Genomic DNA, 17,397 nt, shown 5'->3' with positions numbered 1-17,397 from the left:
ATGGTCTTTTGCTACTGCCTGTAAGTACTATTTCTGTCATTAAGTCTCTATATATAGCTCGGCTCTTTCATTGCATGCATGTATTTATAATTAATTATCCTCAATATATTATGCAGATTGAAGATCGTCGAGTGCAAAAAACAAGAAATTTATGATATTGGGTTCATTAACACAAATATCATAGATGTATTTCTGGTTGAAAAGCACGTCGAAGAGGCCGAGGACAACTTGCTACGATCGTTGATCAAAAATCAAAACTAAGATACCATACTCTTTCCTTACAACGGCCCGTGAGTGTTACTGTCGTGTGCATATTCGGTTTCCCTTAATACTCGAGCAAGGTTATAGTAATGTAATTGATGAGTTATGCATGCGTGCGCAGGTACCACTATATTCTTCTGGAGATTAAGCTTGAGCGTGGACTAGTAACCGTCTTAGACTCGAGACGGAAAGATCCCAAAACCTACGCGGACATGACTGAAATGCTCAGCAAGTAAGTTCAATCGATCATAATTATCGCACCATATCGGTAACTTTTTGTTCATTTCCTGATATCTCAAGTAATAATAATTATTTTCTTTGTCTTGCAGGGTTTGGAAACAGTTCACCGCAGAAGCTCCGGGACTGCCGAAGGAGGTGTGATATACATACCCGAAAGTAAGTACTACTGGCTAGCTAGTTGCGCGCATCTCCCGTTGATTCTATATATAGCTATACTTTCATCAATGCCATTTATAATGCTTCATTATCAGTTTGATTGACCTCTATTTCTCGTAAAGTGCTTGTGGCAGGAGGAATGGAATGATTTCTGTGGATACTATGTGTGCGAGTTCATCCACGCCACGACTTTGAAAAACAAGCGGGGCTACTCTCAAAGACAATATGAAGTGCGTAACCAATAATATTCACAATTTCATTTTATTACACCATCATTTCTGTTGAGTTTCATTCATATATATGTATTAATTAACCCCCTTTTTCAAATTAGACGTGGCAGATGCGGAATGAACTCCTAGAACCAGATCGCATGAAAGCAATTCAAGAGGAATTGGCGGGATTCTTTCTTGACCACATCATCAATAAAACCGGAGAATACCATGTGGAAATTGATTTCAAATGCTAGCTAGGGGTTTGTAATTAAGAGATCTTATACATATTGTACATGTATGTAGCCAGTGGCGTCGGATACATGATACGAAAACTTGTTGTTCGACCAACCTCTCGGAGAAGGAGATGTCGATCGATCACACTTCTCTCGGTATATATGCATGACGAATTTCTGTACTGAATGATTCTCTCGATCACTTATGTATATATAGTACGTAGCGTCCAAGCACGGACATAAGAGAGGACGCTTCTCTTTATTAATTAGCTAGCTAACACAATATATGAAACACCTAATTAAATTAACCCCCAAAACCCCCAACCTCTCCTTTCAAAAAAAAAACACAAAAACCCCAGCAACTGGAAAGCTGACGCGTGGATGCATTTTGGTCCCGGTTGGTGCCACCAACCGGGACCAAAGGCCCCCTGACTGGGGTGGGCGCACAGGGCCACGTGGAGGCACATTGGTCCCGGTTCTGGATTGAATCGGGACTAATGGGTGGAGGTATTAGTAACGATCTATTAGTCCCGGTTCATGAACCGGGACTAAAGGCCCTTACGAACCGGGACTAATGGGTGGTTTTCTACTAGTGATCATCTCATTTAGTGTAAAAACTAAAAATTATTGATGTTTGGTGTGCACATCTGTTTTAGATGCAGATCTTTGTGAAGACCTTCACTGGCAGCATCGTCACTCTTGATGTTGAAAGTTCAGATACTATTGGCAATGTGAAAGCTAAGATTCATCACAAGGAGGATTTTCAACCATACCAACAGTGTCTCATATTTTCTGGCAAGCGGCTGGAGGACGGCCGCACCTTGGCCGATTATGGCGTCCAAAAGGGGGTTACCCTTCATTCTGAACCCCGCTTCCTCGGACAGATTAAGATTTCTGTGAGGAGCCTTAATGGAAGAATGATGACCTTGCGGGTCCATCCATCAGATACCATTGGTGCTATGATGAAGGCAATGTTTTTGTTTGAACACCACCTTATCTTCAATGGGAAACGACTGGAGGAAACCCGTACTTTCGCTGATTATGATATCCAAGATGGATCTACTCTTGACGATTTCCGGCTCCATGCAGGGATGAAAATCTACATCCAGGCGTTGGACAACCCTCTCTATGTTGAGAGCTCAGATACTATCCACAGTGTTAAGGCAAAGATTAATGACGAGTACGGTATCCCTCTTGCCCAGCAGCGCCTTGTGTTTCACAAGATAACGAAGACATCCGGATTTCATGCATACTTCTTACAGGGCGGCCGTACTTTGGCCGATTATAACATCCAGAATGGAGCCACTCTCGATCTTATGGTCTGCCATCGACCCAGGCCGATGGAGATCTTCGTCAAGAATTTGGAAGGAAAGACCTTGACGTATAATCTTCAGAGCTCAGATACCATCCGCAGTGTCAAGGAGAAAATTCAGAAGGTGGAGGGTATTGACCCGTGTTATGGCGCTGCTAGAAGGAGGGCGCGAGAGGGCTGGCCGGGGGCCTTTTTGCCCACGGCCGGGCAAGAGGGAAGGGATTTCCTTCTTAATTCTTGCTTGATTAGATTGATACATCTCCTCTCTTTATATAGAGAGGTTTACTTGACTCCCAAGCAAGACTTACTTGACCCTTAAGCAAACGACCCTTATCTCTAATTAACCCTAAGACTAGGGCCCATTAGGCCCATTACGTACTCTTAACAACCCGGCAAGCCAACGCCTCATCTTTTCCGGGCGGCAGTTGGAGGATAGCTTCACAGTGGCAGAATACAATATCGAGCATGAATCCACTTTTCATCTTTGCCTCCGCCTTTATTCATGTGCCAAATGTCCAGGAACACATCACTAGAGAGTGTATTACTACTGTCTCTGAAGCGATTGGCTCGAATCATCTTTGGTCGTAATTCTAGATACTAGTAGGTTTATTCATGTATCTATCGTGTGAGTTTGCAGTTTGGTTGCTTGCTTCACGCTACACAGCACAAAGCGAATCAATGCAGTGCACTGTTTCTTCAGCAGATCACACAAATATGAAATAACATATGCTTCCCTATCTTGTGTGTACTATAGAGATTTATATTCCTCAGTTTGTTCCAAACTTCTCATCCCTTATGATTGATCTAGCACAATTCTCTAATATTATTTTGGAGACGACATCTTACTTGAGCCAGACAAGGAATTTTAGAAAGAGCAAGTTATAGTTTTTATATCCCGTAGTTTGACAGTTCAGACAAGAATTAATTTTTTTGATGCATTCTGTCATGCGGATCTGTTCACCTAGCACGCCCAGTTCAGACGTACGTTAGTGGGTGAGAGGTGGACAGCCTGGAGTGCACTTGGTTCGGAGATTGATTGAAGTTCGACTCTCCGACATGCCGGACTCAACACAATGGAAGTTAACTAAAAATGGGATATTTACTGTGAAATCTTTTTATACGGATTTGATTAATTCTGGCCCCCTCTCAAGGTCATTACATATTTGGAAGGTTAAAGTTCCTTTGCGGATTAAAATTTTTATGTGGTTTGTCCACAAACAAGCAATTCTCACCAAGGACAACCTACTTAAGAGGCGATGGGTAGGCAACTCGCGGTGTTGTTTTTGTGCTTAGGATGAGACAATTCAACATTTATTTCTTGAATGCCCACTTGCCAAGTTACTTTGAAGAACGATTCATATAGCCTTTAATATTAATGCTCCAGTAGATATTGCGTCTATGTTTGGGACGTGGTTAGCTGGGATTGAACAAATCACGGCAGCTCGTATTCGGATTGGAATATGCGCGCTATTATGGGCTATATGGAACTGCAGAAATGATATGATTTTTAACAAACAACACAACTTGACTTTTTTGCAGGTTATCTTCAGAGCTACAGCTTGGATCCGTACGTGGTCCTTACTCACTCATATGGACTCCAGGGAGCCTTTGGTTATTGGGTGCAACCAATGGGAGATGGTGGCCCGGGTTATATTCAACCGGTTCGGATGGCGTTCGCATAACAGGATAGGAGTTTAGAGAGCTTATCCTTATTTTTACCGTATCGGTTGTCTTTGTCCGCTTGTATTTTTCCAGTTTATGTATTTTGTTTTGCTCCGTTTGCGAGCAGTAAGACAATCATGACGATACTTTCTGGATTTTTAATAAGAGGGCCGCATGCATCATCATGATGCAGAGGCCGGGGCTATGCCTCCATTTCCAAAAAAAGTTTCCACCGGGGCTCCATCTCTCAACTCGCCAAAATCGACGCCATTGCCGTCCATCTATTCTGGCGTGCCGTGCAGTACTGCCTCCCTGGAACTAACTATCGGTTCCCTGGGAAAGTCTCCCATAACCCCATCGCATGGCGGCCAAGGTGAGCGTGAGAACGAAGATCATGGGTTTGCACCCGGAGTGAGGCGATACTTCATCATCGCCACTAACCTCGCTACCGGCTGATGACTCCTCACTAGACGGATTGCAACAAAGGAAGAGCTTTAGAAGAAGGCGTGGTAGCGGATCTTATAGGGCCTGTCGTGCAGCAGCGGGGCGCCGGTGCGGTGCCCCGCCCGGCCGCCCTGGTCTCGCTCTAGAAGCCTCCCGGCCGCGCCAGCCCATCGCCGTTTGTCCGTGGCGTCGCGAAGGTGGCGTCCAGAAGCAAGAACTTGCCCCGCTCCTTGAGGCGCTTCTCCTCATCAGGGCTCCTCCAAGCACAAGAGTCCATCAGTATTTTTTTCCCGTCGCGTTTCGGCATAGACATGAACGGCGACATAGGCAAAGACTAGGCTGAAGAGCGCGGAGATGTAGATGGACGCGACCACGTCGCGGCAGCTCCCGGCGGTGAAGGCGGCCATGAGGGCGAGCAGGTCGAGCAGCATGACAGAGCGGAGCACGGTGAGGCCAACCCGGTTGCCGCTGATGCGCCAGTCCAACAGGAACATGATGATGACCAGCGAAGTGACGAAGGCGGCGGCGTTGCAGTAGAAGATGGCAGTGTACCGGCGCGAGTAGGTGTGCACGAGCACCAGGTCGCCGATGCGAAACAGGTAGACCGCCAGCGCCGGGGGCAGGAGCAGCGGCGCCGGCGGGTGGACGGCGCCAACGTGGTTCTGTGGGACGCCACCGTCGCCTCCATCCTCCGACCTGATGCCGCCCGGCGGGTTGAGGCCGGCCACGTATGTGACACTGTCGACCAGCGTGGCGAGCAGCAGCAGGTACTTGCGCCACTTCCAGAGGAGCTCCATGTCCTGTGTCGGTTCCAGTGCCATGAATGACTGCCGGTCGGGAACACAGTGTATACTGCTGCACCGTAATATATATGCCCACGATCGTTCCGGTCCGGCCGCCGGTGTGGTGTGGAGAAGCATGGTAATGGAGTGCCGGTGGTTGTCTTCTTTTGGGAACGAATCACTGAAAGGCACGCCTTGCTTACACATTGTGGCTAATAATATATGCATTGACGCTCCATACCTCCTTTCCACGCACAAAGAATTGGATGCTCGCTTTACCAAAAAAACTTTCGCCCACCACAACACACGCACACACCCAAGACAGGATACATAGGCGTTGATCGCAACAACACACCCCTAGCACTACAAGAGGAACTGGGGGCTCAACCAGAAACACGCCACCGCGAAGAAATGAAGCCGCATATGACGAACCGTGGCTCCAAAGCGGCACCTTCAGAAAGGAAACTACACGGAGCGCCGCCACCGCCTGATCCGAGAATCAGATTTTCCCCTGGAGCAGCACGACGGACAGTGAGAGCTGCGACGACGTTGGCTCTCCGGCGCGGGGCGCAGTGGCGTAGCTAGGGGGTGGCCAGGGTGGTCCATGGACCACCCTGAAATTTCCCCATAGCTTGTATATAGTGTAGTAAAAAGATATTTCTTTAAAAATAAATTAACTTATGTAAACATTTCTATTGATGGACCACCCTGGCTTATTGGGTTGGCAACGCCACTGGCGGGGCGGAGCTGCACCGCGGAGGTGCTCCTAGGCGACGGTGGTCTGGCTGGCGGCGGGGTTCCCTGACGCGGCGTGGGCGGGCGGCTGGGCGGCGGCGCCGTCGTTGGCAGCGGGGTGGCGCAGCGGCACGGCCTGGCAGCGGCGCTCGACCCATATCTGGGCCTGGGCGGGCCAGCGACGGGACGGGTCTACGGCGTGACTCCCGGGAGGTGGGGGAGCGGCGATGAACGGCGGGGTGCTGGCGGCGTCGACGCCAGCCTGCTGCAGCGTGGCCGGCGGGGCTTAGCGGGCCCATTTTGGGTCTGGCCGGGCCAGGGTGGCCTCGTATGCCCTGCTGCCGTGTCCGGACGGCTACCGCGACGATGCTGCAGGCGCGGGCCTCCCGCATGATAGCGGTGGAGGTGGTTCCCTCCCGCTCAGCCTTGGTGCTACTGCTCCCGTCGCTTGGATCTTCTCTCCAGTCTTCTTGGCCTCGTGGTGGTGCTCACAGCGAGACGGTGTTGGTGGCGACGCAACCGTGATGGTGCATGGTTGGGCGGTGGTTTGGCTGGACGGCTCTGGTTGGCCGAAGGGGTTTAGCATGCGGGAGAAATCCTTGCCGGTTCGTCCGGCTCCGATGCGGTGACACCGGCGGGTGCCACTATCCCTTCCTGGAGGGTGTCGGGAGTACCTATTCCCCACCTGCCTCCGCGTACTGGGTAAAACCCTAGGACTTTTCAGGGCAGCAGCGTCGTCAGCATCTCATCCCTTCTTGGAGGTGATGCTTAGTTCCCGGTAGATCGAAGCCTCGGGCTGTGGTGGTTTGTTTCCGGAGGGCGCAGCGGTCACGGGTCTTCCGCGCTTTGTCGAGCTGCCGCTTTTGGTATTTATTTCTTCTTCTTTTTCTTTGGACTTGATGTGCTGCTCGCCCCAGCATGTGATGTGTACAATGGTGGTTTTCTTTGAAATACAAAGTGGGGGACAACCCTTTTTGGGTAAAAGGAATAATATATACTTCTTCCTTCATCTTGTCCATCGGTTTGTTTTTATGGAAATCTTTAGGCAAGAACCTATCCTTAAGCATAATTTACCTGTTGAAATTCTGGGAGATCCTCCTCCACCTAAGGGTGATCATATGTTTGAATTAAGGAAGCTCTCAGATACGTTGAAATATGCTTATCTTGATAAAAAATATCCTGTTGTTATCAATGTTAACATTTCAGTGCACGAAGAAAAGTGATTATTGAAAACTTTGAGGAAATGTCGTGCTTCAATTGGATATATTTTGGTTGATCTTAAAGACATTAGTCCCTCTTTATGTCAAGACAAAATTTATATGAGGCCCGATGCTAAACCCGTTGTCGATCATCAACGTTGGTTAAATCCTAAGATGAAGAATGTGGTAAGAACAAAAATATTAAAACTCCTGGAGGCAGGTACAATTTATCCTATAATTGATGGTAGATGAGTAAGCCCTATTCATTGTGCCCATAAGAAAGGCAGTATTATTGTTGCTTCTAATGATAAAAATGAACTTATCCCATAAGGAGTTGTTACATATTATAGGATGATAATTAATTTTAAAAAATTAAATAAGGCTACTAAAAAAGATCATTATCTTTTGCCTTTTATTGATCAAATGTTAGAAAGATTATCTAAGCATACACACTTTTGCGGGCGTCCAGACTGCTACCACGTACACGTCTGACACCCCAGACCCACCCAAAACATTCTCCCTCTCCTGCATACACTCTCACGTGAAATGGTTGCCACACATTCATGCCATTTAGCACCGCTTTTGAATGCCACCGCCACATTTATGCTAGCCTAGAGTGAATGCAACCTCTCACTGGAACTGCCAACCGGCAGAGAGCACCGCCTAGGCCATGTCCCGGTCTCCGCAACTGTCCAACGTTGAAGAGACGTGACCGAACGGGACGAGCAGCTATCTACCACATTCAAACCGACCCCGTTCGTCTGCCTGCTGACACTAAACAAACATGGCGGCAAAAGAACCTTTTCTGGCGCCTCCAACTCGCCACCTAGCCTAGCCGCCACATGCTATTTAGATGTTGCCTCTGACGGTGTCTGGGACTAGGGGGTACTCACGACGTCGTCTCCCAATCAGTTGGATTGGGCCAAGGACCCCCATGGCCGTTTACTCATGGGCCAATTCGAATAGCTGATGTATACATGAGGAAGATTCCACAAGACTTGGTGATCAAGACAAGGACACCTCTCCACCGGCCTATTCTACTAGGACTCTTGTTATCCTAGGCCTCTGGAGCATTATATAAGCCGAGGCGAGGCTAGTCGATAGACGATCATGACATTACTCATCATACCTCTAGGGTTTAGACCACAACATACGATCTCTAGGTAGATCAACTCTTGTAACCCTTATACTCATCAAAGTCAATCAGGCAGCATGTAGGGTATTATCTCTTCGAGAGAGCCCGAAGCTGGGTAAAATCACGTGTTCATGTTACCATCGATCCTAAGACACACGACTTGGGACCCCCTACCCGAGATCTACCGGTTTTGACACCGATAATGGTGCTTTCATTGAGAGTTCCGCTGTGTGGTCGGCAAAAGGATCAATGACTCGCCTACAGATCAACTGCGACGTCGGCATCTTCATTGCCGCCTCGACTGGTCACCATGGCTTGACCGAGGACTGTGCCCTACCTCCAATCATCATGTTCGGGCTTGGATGGCCTCCAACTTGGCCTCGTTGGCGGCGCGGCTGCCGTTGACGGTCTGAATCAGGGTCGCGAGTTGTTCCTCCATGGCCGTCGTGCGTAGAGCTTGCTTGGTGGCGTAGCGCGGCTTCCGCAGGTAATCCGGCGGCTCCAGATCGACGAGGATCGGTGATGACCTCTGATACCAAGTGTAACGTGCCCCTACTATGGTGGATCTGGAGGAGAGGAGGAAGGTAGACAGGAGAGACGAGAAGGGGATAAATGGCCGTGAGGGAAGGTCAGCTTCCTCTCCAATCTCTACAGTATTCTTTGATGCCTTTACAACTCACACCACGCACGCACATATAGACGCCCGGCCCTTGGCCACCCTCGAGACTCGAGCCGTTGCCGTGGACTTAGTCACTTGGTTCCGGTTCCATCCTCCTTCCTTGCTGGGAGTCGCTGCAGCCCGGTCCCACCACTATCTTCAGGCGTCCGGTTCCAGTGTTGTGCACCCCTTGGTCGTGACACAGGTGGACATGGCAGTCACCGTTATACTGTGACGGTTTCATCTGCAGTACTACACCTCCATCTAATTGTTCCGTGTTAATAGCAAGTGGCTTGTTCCGTCAGTTATCACTACACAATATATCATGAACTGTGATATGCAATTCAGTCTTAATAAGAAGGAATTACCTTGGAGCCAATCAAGTTGCTTTAATGTTGATAAGGTGACATAGAATTAATGGATACAATCCTGGAGATAACAAACTTTCGTTGTACAAGCTACAACCAACTGAATCATGCTTGTCATGCTACTATCCACTGTTATTTTCATGGTATCTTCTACTTCCTCCGTCTGAAAATACTTGTCATCAAAATGAATAAAATGAGATGTATCTAGACGTATTTTAGTTTTAAATACATCTCTTTTCATCTATTTTGATGACAAGTATTTTCGGACGGAGGGAGTAGCTGCTAGCGTACAAGTGTCGCCCACTCCGATGATGCAGATTCACATAGGGCATGATCACGTCTTAGCTCTGACAGATGCGTAGTTAACAACCAGTTGCACCCTGTCCATTCATGTATGCTGTGAATGTTACCATACTGTCAATGTCTTAACCCACTATAACCAAATTCAGTTAGACGCTGGCGGCCTCAGGGGTATCTCGCGTGCTGCTACTCGTTGGGCTTCTTTGTGGGTTGAACTTCAAGCATGGGAGGGCAAGAGGTCTAGGCGTATTTGTCTCTTTTTTTAAAGAAAACGGCGGATCCGGCGGCGAGCCCGGCGACTCTGGAGGGGAGAGGGGAATGAGGCGAGCGAGGAAACGGGTGGCTGGAGGGGGGAAGGGAAGTGGCATGAAATTCGAAACTCCCCACACCCCACTACTTGTCTACTCTCACAAACGGTCGCACCTACACAGTCTATGACATGGCGGGCCCATGGGGGCTCAACCGGGCCAGGTGTGCGGGAGATGCGGGCGGTGGCGAAAACAGACCAGGGGACACCTGGCACGCGCGACTGTACGATGCGATGCCGGCCGCTCGAGACCAGTTGGGAGCGCACGTGCACTATTATGTATTCCCAGAATTTTTATACTGGTATATCAAAATATGGAAGTTGATCATAGAAACATGACGACGCCAACGACATCTTATAAGATCGGGCACATGCGCCGCCGCCAAGTAAACCCTAGCTAGCTCCAAAAGAAAAGAAAAAAAGTAAGCCCTAGCTTGCACGCGCGCCGTAACGCACCATGGCGCCATGTCCTGCTCCTACCCCCGGCAGGGTAAGTTAGCTAGCACCTTTTTCCCTAATGGTTTATGTCGTCAACTCGTGATGCACTTCTCTAACTAGCTCCAATTGTGTGGCCGGCGGGCAGGTGCTGTTACCGCTCGCGAGCGGGACGGAGCCGATGGACGATGACGTGCTCCGCCGCTCCCCCGATCCCAACTGTGGCGTCAAGCCTCCCCTCTCCACCGTTGATTTGGAACTAATCACACTCCCGGTGAGTCCCGCCGTACTTTTTTTGTGCTCCCCTCTTCTGTACATTTTTTTTTGAAAAGGGGTGATCCCCGGCCTCTGCATCAGCATGATGCATACGGCCATTTTATTAATAAATAGTAGCAACAAAGTCTCGAAGTCTCCATAGTAATCAAAAAAAAAAGATAAAGGCTCACACAGAACCAGAAGGCTAGATACACAAGCTAGCCACAAAGGATAAACCACAACCGGTTGGCTCGAAAATAGACAGGTAAACTAATTGCCTATCCTATTACATGACCGCCATCCAAACCGGCTGAAGATATCCCGAACTACCGTCTCCCATCGGGTAGAACCAGTAACCAAACGCTCCCTGGCCTCCGTCGGAGTGAGTAGCGACCAGGAACGGATAAGCGCCGTAGCTCTGAAGATGACCTGCAAAAAATGAATGTTTGTTGTTCTGTTAAAGACCAGATCATTTCTGCAATTCCAAAGCGCCCACACTAAGGCGCACACCCCCACGCGAATATGTCTTGCTAACCCGGGCTCTACCCTGTTTAGTCATGTTCCAAATAACATGTTAACCGAATTCGGCGGAGGAATATTGAAAGCAATATGAATAGTCGTCCAAAGAGTTCTAGCTAGTGGGCAATCAAAGAACAAATGTTTAATGGTTTCACCCTGATCACAGAAACTACACCTAGTAGGCCCTGTCCAATTACGCTTTGTCAAATTGTCCTTTGTTAAGATAACTTGTTTGTGTAGAAACCACATAAACACTTTGATCTTCAAAGGAACTTTGACATCCCACACATGCTTGGAGCTAGGAATCGAGCTCGAATTAATGACATCAACATACATTGATTTAACTGTAAATTCACCCGACCTAGTGAGATTCCAGCGTAGTTTATTAGGTTGTTGTGAAAGTTGGACATGCATCAGTCTCCTAACTAGATGTAGCCAATCTTCCCAACGATTGCCCACTAACGACCTTCTAAACTGAATATTAAGGGGTATCGAATGAAAGACCGTTGCAACCAGAGCGTCGCGTCTTTGGACAATGCGATACAATGACGGATACTGGATTGCAAGGGGCGCACCTCCGAGCCAAGTATCCTCCCAGAATCTCGTGCTGGCACCATTACCAACAATATGCTTTGTCCTCTGAAACAATGAAAGCTTAACTTTCGTAAGCCCTTTCCAAAATGGTGAATCAGTTGGTCTAACCATGACCTGAGACAACGTTTTGGTTTGAAGATACTTATTATGAAGGATTTGTGCCCAAGTGGCGTCAGTTCCTGAAGATAACTTCCACAACCACTTACTGAGAAGGCATCGGTTCTTAACTTCAAGATTTTCAATCCCGAGACCCCCTTGGTCTTTCCGTCTACAGGTGATATCCCACTTCGCTAAACGGTATTTTCTTTTTAGCTCATCTCCCTGCCAAAAGAAACGCGATCGATAGAAGTCCAGTCTTTTCCTTACACCAACTGGGACTTCGAAAAAAGACAAAAGAAACATAGGCATGCTCGTGAGAACCGAATTAATAAGAATTAAACGGCCTCCATAGGACATGAGCTTACCCTTTCAGCAACTTAGTTTCTTTTCGAATCGATCCTCAATACAATTCCATTCGTTGTTCGTAAGCCTACGGTGGTGGATATTAATTCCTAAGTATGTGAAAGGCAACTCCCCCAAACCACACCCAAACAATTGTTTGTAGGCTTCTTGTTCCTCCTTGGCTCTACCAAAGCAGAACAACTCGCTTTTGTGGAAATTAATTTTGAGCCCACTCAATTGCTCAAACAAACATAGCAGCAGCTTCATATTTCTTGCTTTTACCAAGTCATGCTCCATAAAGATGATAGTGTCATCAGCGTACTGAAGAATGGAAATTCCTCCATCCACTAAATGAGGCACCAAGCCTCCCACTTGGCCAGCCTCCTTGGGTCTTCCTACCAAAATTGCCAACATGTCCACAACAATGTTGAACAAAATAGGGGACATTGGATCCCCTTGCCGTAGGCCCTTGTGTGTCTGGAAGTAATGACCAATGTCGTCATTCACTTTAATGCCAACACTACCCTTTTGCGTAAAAGATTCAACCTGGCTTCTCCAAACCTCGTCGAAACCTTTCATTCGCAATGCTTGTTGTAGGAAAGGCCACTTAACTTTATCGTACGCTTTCTCGAAATCCACTTTAAAGATGACTCCATCTAGTTTCTTTGAGTGGATTTCATGGAGCGTTTCATGCAAGACCACCACCCCCTCTAGGATGTTTCTATCCGGCATGAAAGCTGTCTGGGACTGCTGCACCACAGAATGCGCAATCTGTGTGAGCCTATTAGGCATATAGGCCTGAACTGCTCAATCCTCAGAGCATCGGTCTTTTTTGGTAGCAGTGTTATAGTTCCAAAATTCAAGTGAAAAAGTTGAAGCCGTCCAGCAAAAAGGTCATGAAACATAGGTAATAGATCCCCCTTGATAATATGCCAGCATTTTTTATAGAACTCCGCGGAAACCCATCCGGCCCGGGAGCCTTATTGTTCTCCATCTGAGAGATGGCATCAAAAACCTCCTTTTCCCTAAACGGAGCAACCAGAATAGCATTATCAGAAGCAGTTAGTTGAGGCACATCCTCATTCCTGGACTCATCGAGGGACACAGCACTATCCTCCGGCTGTCCAAATAACTGCTTATAGTATTCGGTGATGTAAAGTTTCAGATTATCATGACCAACAATTGTGCCTTCGTCTTGCTCAAGCTGGAAAATTCTCTTCTTTCTGTGTTTGCCATTAGCAATGAGATGAAAGAATTGAGTGTTCGCATCCCCCTGGATTACTTTGCGAACCTTTGCTCTGAGCGCCCACTTCAGCTCTTCTTCGCGGAGAAGTTCCTTCAACCTCTTCTCCGCATCAAGCTTAAAAATCACTTCAGCAGGTTGCAAAATCGTTGATTCAGCTTTAATATCTAGGGATTGTACAAGAGCCAGAAGTCTGTCCTTCTCAATCTTGTAAGCTCCACTAAGGTGCTTGGCCCATCCCCGGAGAAAGCTCCTCAAATGCCTGATCTTATTCTGCCATCTCTCGACAAACGATCTGCCCCCTGTTTCCGTAGCCCACTCCCTGGCTACGAGATCAAGGAAACCTTCTCGTTCAAACCACGCCGTTTCGAAGGAGAAGGTATTTTTGTTTCCCACATGCCTTGGCTCGCCTGAGTCTACGAACAAAGGCGTGTGGTCCGATATCCCGCGCGTAAGAGCCTGAACCGTCACGAGAGGGAACTTCTGTTCCCACTCGGCACTTGCTAGTACCCGATCCAACTTCTCATACGTCGGATTAGGTAAAGAGTTAGCCCAGGTGAATTGTCGACCAGAAAGCTCGATCTCTCTCAGATCCAAACTCTCAATGATGGTGTTAAACATAAACGACCATCTGCCGTCAAAGTTATCGTTATTCTTTTCGTCCCTCCTCCGAATGATGTTGAAGTCCCCCCCAACCAAAATTGGGAATTGCTCAGACCCGCAAATACGAACTAGGTCAGCCAGAAATTCCGGTTTAAGCTCAGGTTGTGCGGCCCCATATACCGCCACTAGAACCCAGTTAAACCCATCTGCTTTAGACCTAACTCGAAATTTGACCGCGAAGTCACCCATCACAACGCTACGTACTTCAAGGGAATCACATCTCACACCAAGCAAAATGCCACCTGATCTCCCTCTTGGAGGAAGGCAGTGCCAATCGAAATCTACACCTCCCGACAGCGTGTTAAGAAACTGCGGCGCAAAATTATCCCGACCAGTTTCAGAAAGTGCAATGAAATCTAATCGGTGCTCCAAAGACGCCTCAGCGAGAAACCTTCGTTTAGCCAAGTCCTTGAGACCTCTGCTATTCCAGAATATTCCTTTCATAGGTCATCATGGAATTTTTTGGCCGTACGAATCCTAGCGCTCCTACGTACCGCGGTTGCAGGGTACACCTTCCGCTTCCACTTACATTTTGGAATATTATTCCCCGCTGCCCGGTCCTCATAACCGGGCTCTGGCTGTGGAATTACTACATCATCCACACTGAGTTCCTCCTCCTCAGACTCCGCGGATGGAGGAACAAGATCCGCACAAAAATGGTCAAGCACTCTTACCCCCAATGCATCAATCTCAGCATCATTCATAGGTCTTACTGCCGCTAGGTTTCTAATGGTTTCTAAAGCACGTTCCGCTTCCAAATCTAGGAGATCGTTAACTGAGTTTGTAATTTCAGAATTGTTATTCCCAAGCGAAACCCCTACTTGGTTTGCATTATTAATAATCTCATCCTTAGAATAATGCAAAATGGAATTGGATAAGTTTACTGACATACCGGTTGTGACCTCAATATCATGAAGCTTGGCCGCCCGAATAGCGCACCGCTGCTGCATATCATCAACCTCCGGAAGGTCCTGGAGACGAGAGCTCATCCGTCTCCCCTCGGAGACCGGGTCTGGGATCCCTCCGAAAGCAATGACCTCCTCCCGAGTAGCGGCACTCGGAGGAGGCTGAGACGATGGAGACCTCCGAAGGATGGGCGGAAGGCCAGGGGAAGTGGGTGCCAGGGCCGCCTGCCCTAGACCGCCCCCCCTGCCATCACCCTCGAACCCGAGTGCGCCGCCTTCCCGACCGCCGCAGATACTAGAGGGTCCGGGGCCACCTGCCCCTGACGCCCGCCTAGCGCCTCCGGCGATACCTCCGCAGGCAAAGCTCCCGCGTAGCGCACATCCGGGGCCACCTGCCCCAGAGATGATCCACCACTGCCGGCCACCGGCGCCAAAGCCGCCAACACTGGTGACAAGGTAGAAGGAGAGGAAGTCGTGGCCTCCTGCCCCGACGCCCCCCCCCCCTCGGTGCAGCCAACAAGTCCACCTCTGTCCGGCTGCACGAATGCACCAAGGACCCTGGGATCACCTGAGCCACCTGAGGCTCCACATCGCCTAACCTCCCCAGGTTCGGCTCGGACACACCCGTATCACGGACTCCGTCCGTAGGACAGACAGCTGATCCAAAGTCCAATGCCGGGAGCGAGTGCTCGAAAGCATCATCAGAGTCAACCCGATCACTCCAAAGCCGAGGAGGAGCAGACGCAGGCTGAAAAGATCCAAACCGCAGTGTGCTATTAGGCACAGACGAAGTAGGGGACGGCTCAACTCCGGATCCAGTCACGGGCCCCTGAGTCATAGGTCCCGATCCGTTGGACTCCTGTCCAGCCTCATCAGTCGGTTCCCTCCTAGCACCAGCATTATCGTCCCCTTCGTGCATATCCACATCAGTACCAGTAGCCACCTCAGCAAACAACTCGGCGTCCTCGAACTCAATCTCAAGGGAGAACACCTCTCCCCTATAAGTCCAGTTGACCACATCCGGGACGTACTCTATGTCCAAAATACTGACTCGCAATCTGGCAACCCCCTGGGCCCGAGTGAATGCCATATCAACCTTTTCCGTTTTACCAACCATGATACCCAGACTAGCCACAACGCAAACATCTGTCAGGGCCTCAGATGGTGCCCCAGAGAAGCGTAACCACACCTGAGTGAGGCTTCCCCTTAGGCTCTACTTTCTTCCACTCCTGAAACTCCAAAATACAATTGGTGCCTGGCACCTTACACATCCCAAAACTCAGCAAGCGCTGCAAGTCCTCAACCGTAGGAAACTCAACTCTGAACACTCTTTCTTCAATGCAAACAAGGTCCCACTGAAAGTCCCCCGGAGCCAACTCCTGAAGCCTCTGCAAAATCTGAGCCTGAGAGATATCTCCCTGGGTGACCTTCACCAATCCAGTAGTGAGACTTTGAGTATCAACTGGAATCTCTCTCGCAGCTGCGGACTCAAAAAACATCAGCTCAGCACAATATACTCCGTACACTGTAAGAGCTGGAATCTGCTCCCTCAAAAAAGGGCACTCCCCCGAGGTATGCGCTGGCTTGCCACAAGACTCACATAGCTGAGCCACACATTCAGCAATGAAGTGACCTTTCTCCCCGCACCGGTAACAAAGCATCCTCTCTTTCTTGCGCGCATATTTGGATGTCCACTCAGCATCATCCCTATCAGCGACCTCAGTCCCCTTCCCAGTCTCAGGAACGTCAACAACGGCCAATGCATTCACCACCTCCATCGCCTGAGGTGGTAACTCAGGGGGAACATGGTTAGTCTCCATTGCCGATACGGTAGGGTCTGCTACCCTGGGCGGAGGCGGTCGGCGAAACCTCCCACGGCCCCCACCACGACCCCGATAACCACGAAAACCACCTCTCTGTCGATTATCCGGTCCTGAGGCCCCCTCAACAAAACCTCCAGCTGGGCCGAGAAACGGTCTCTCCGCAGACCCGTCACTCTGCCATGCATATCCATGGCCTCCTCCCGTGGAAGAGGATCCTCGATGCTGACCAACACCATATGCGTCATACCCGTCATCCCCCCACTTGCCTCGGGGTGGATCATTTGGACCTCCATTAATATTAGTCTGTCTCGCCTGAGTCTGCGTCTGCCCAAAGCGGTTCTGCGTCGGCCATGTGACAAGATCTGGCGGAGGTGCATGTTGCTGTCCTCCTGAAGGCGCCTGCACGGCCTCGGGGGTAACACCTCCACGCCCAGCCGTAGCCACACCCTGCGCAGGGGGTCTGTGACCAACCGAACCCGCCGCCGCGTCACAGCGGTTGGCACCACCGGAGCAGG

General features: G+C 49.3%; 1 pseudogene; it reads left to right on the top strand.

Moving 5' to 3' along the window:
• Positions 1-1,758: 1,758 nt before the first annotated feature.
• LOC119293076 overlaps positions 1,759-17,397 on the top strand; it is a 27,987-nt pseudogene continuing 12,348 nt past the window's right edge.

The sequence above is a fragment of the Triticum dicoccoides genome, chromosome 4B, assembly GCF_002162155.2.
Source record: "Triticum dicoccoides isolate Atlit2015 ecotype Zavitan chromosome 4B, WEW_v2.0, whole genome shotgun sequence".
Classification (NCBI taxonomy): Eukaryota; Viridiplantae; Streptophyta; class Magnoliopsida; order Poales; family Poaceae; genus Triticum; species Triticum dicoccoides.
Note: the sequence above shows the minus strand (reverse complement) of the source record. Positions and strands in the feature narration are given on the sequence as shown.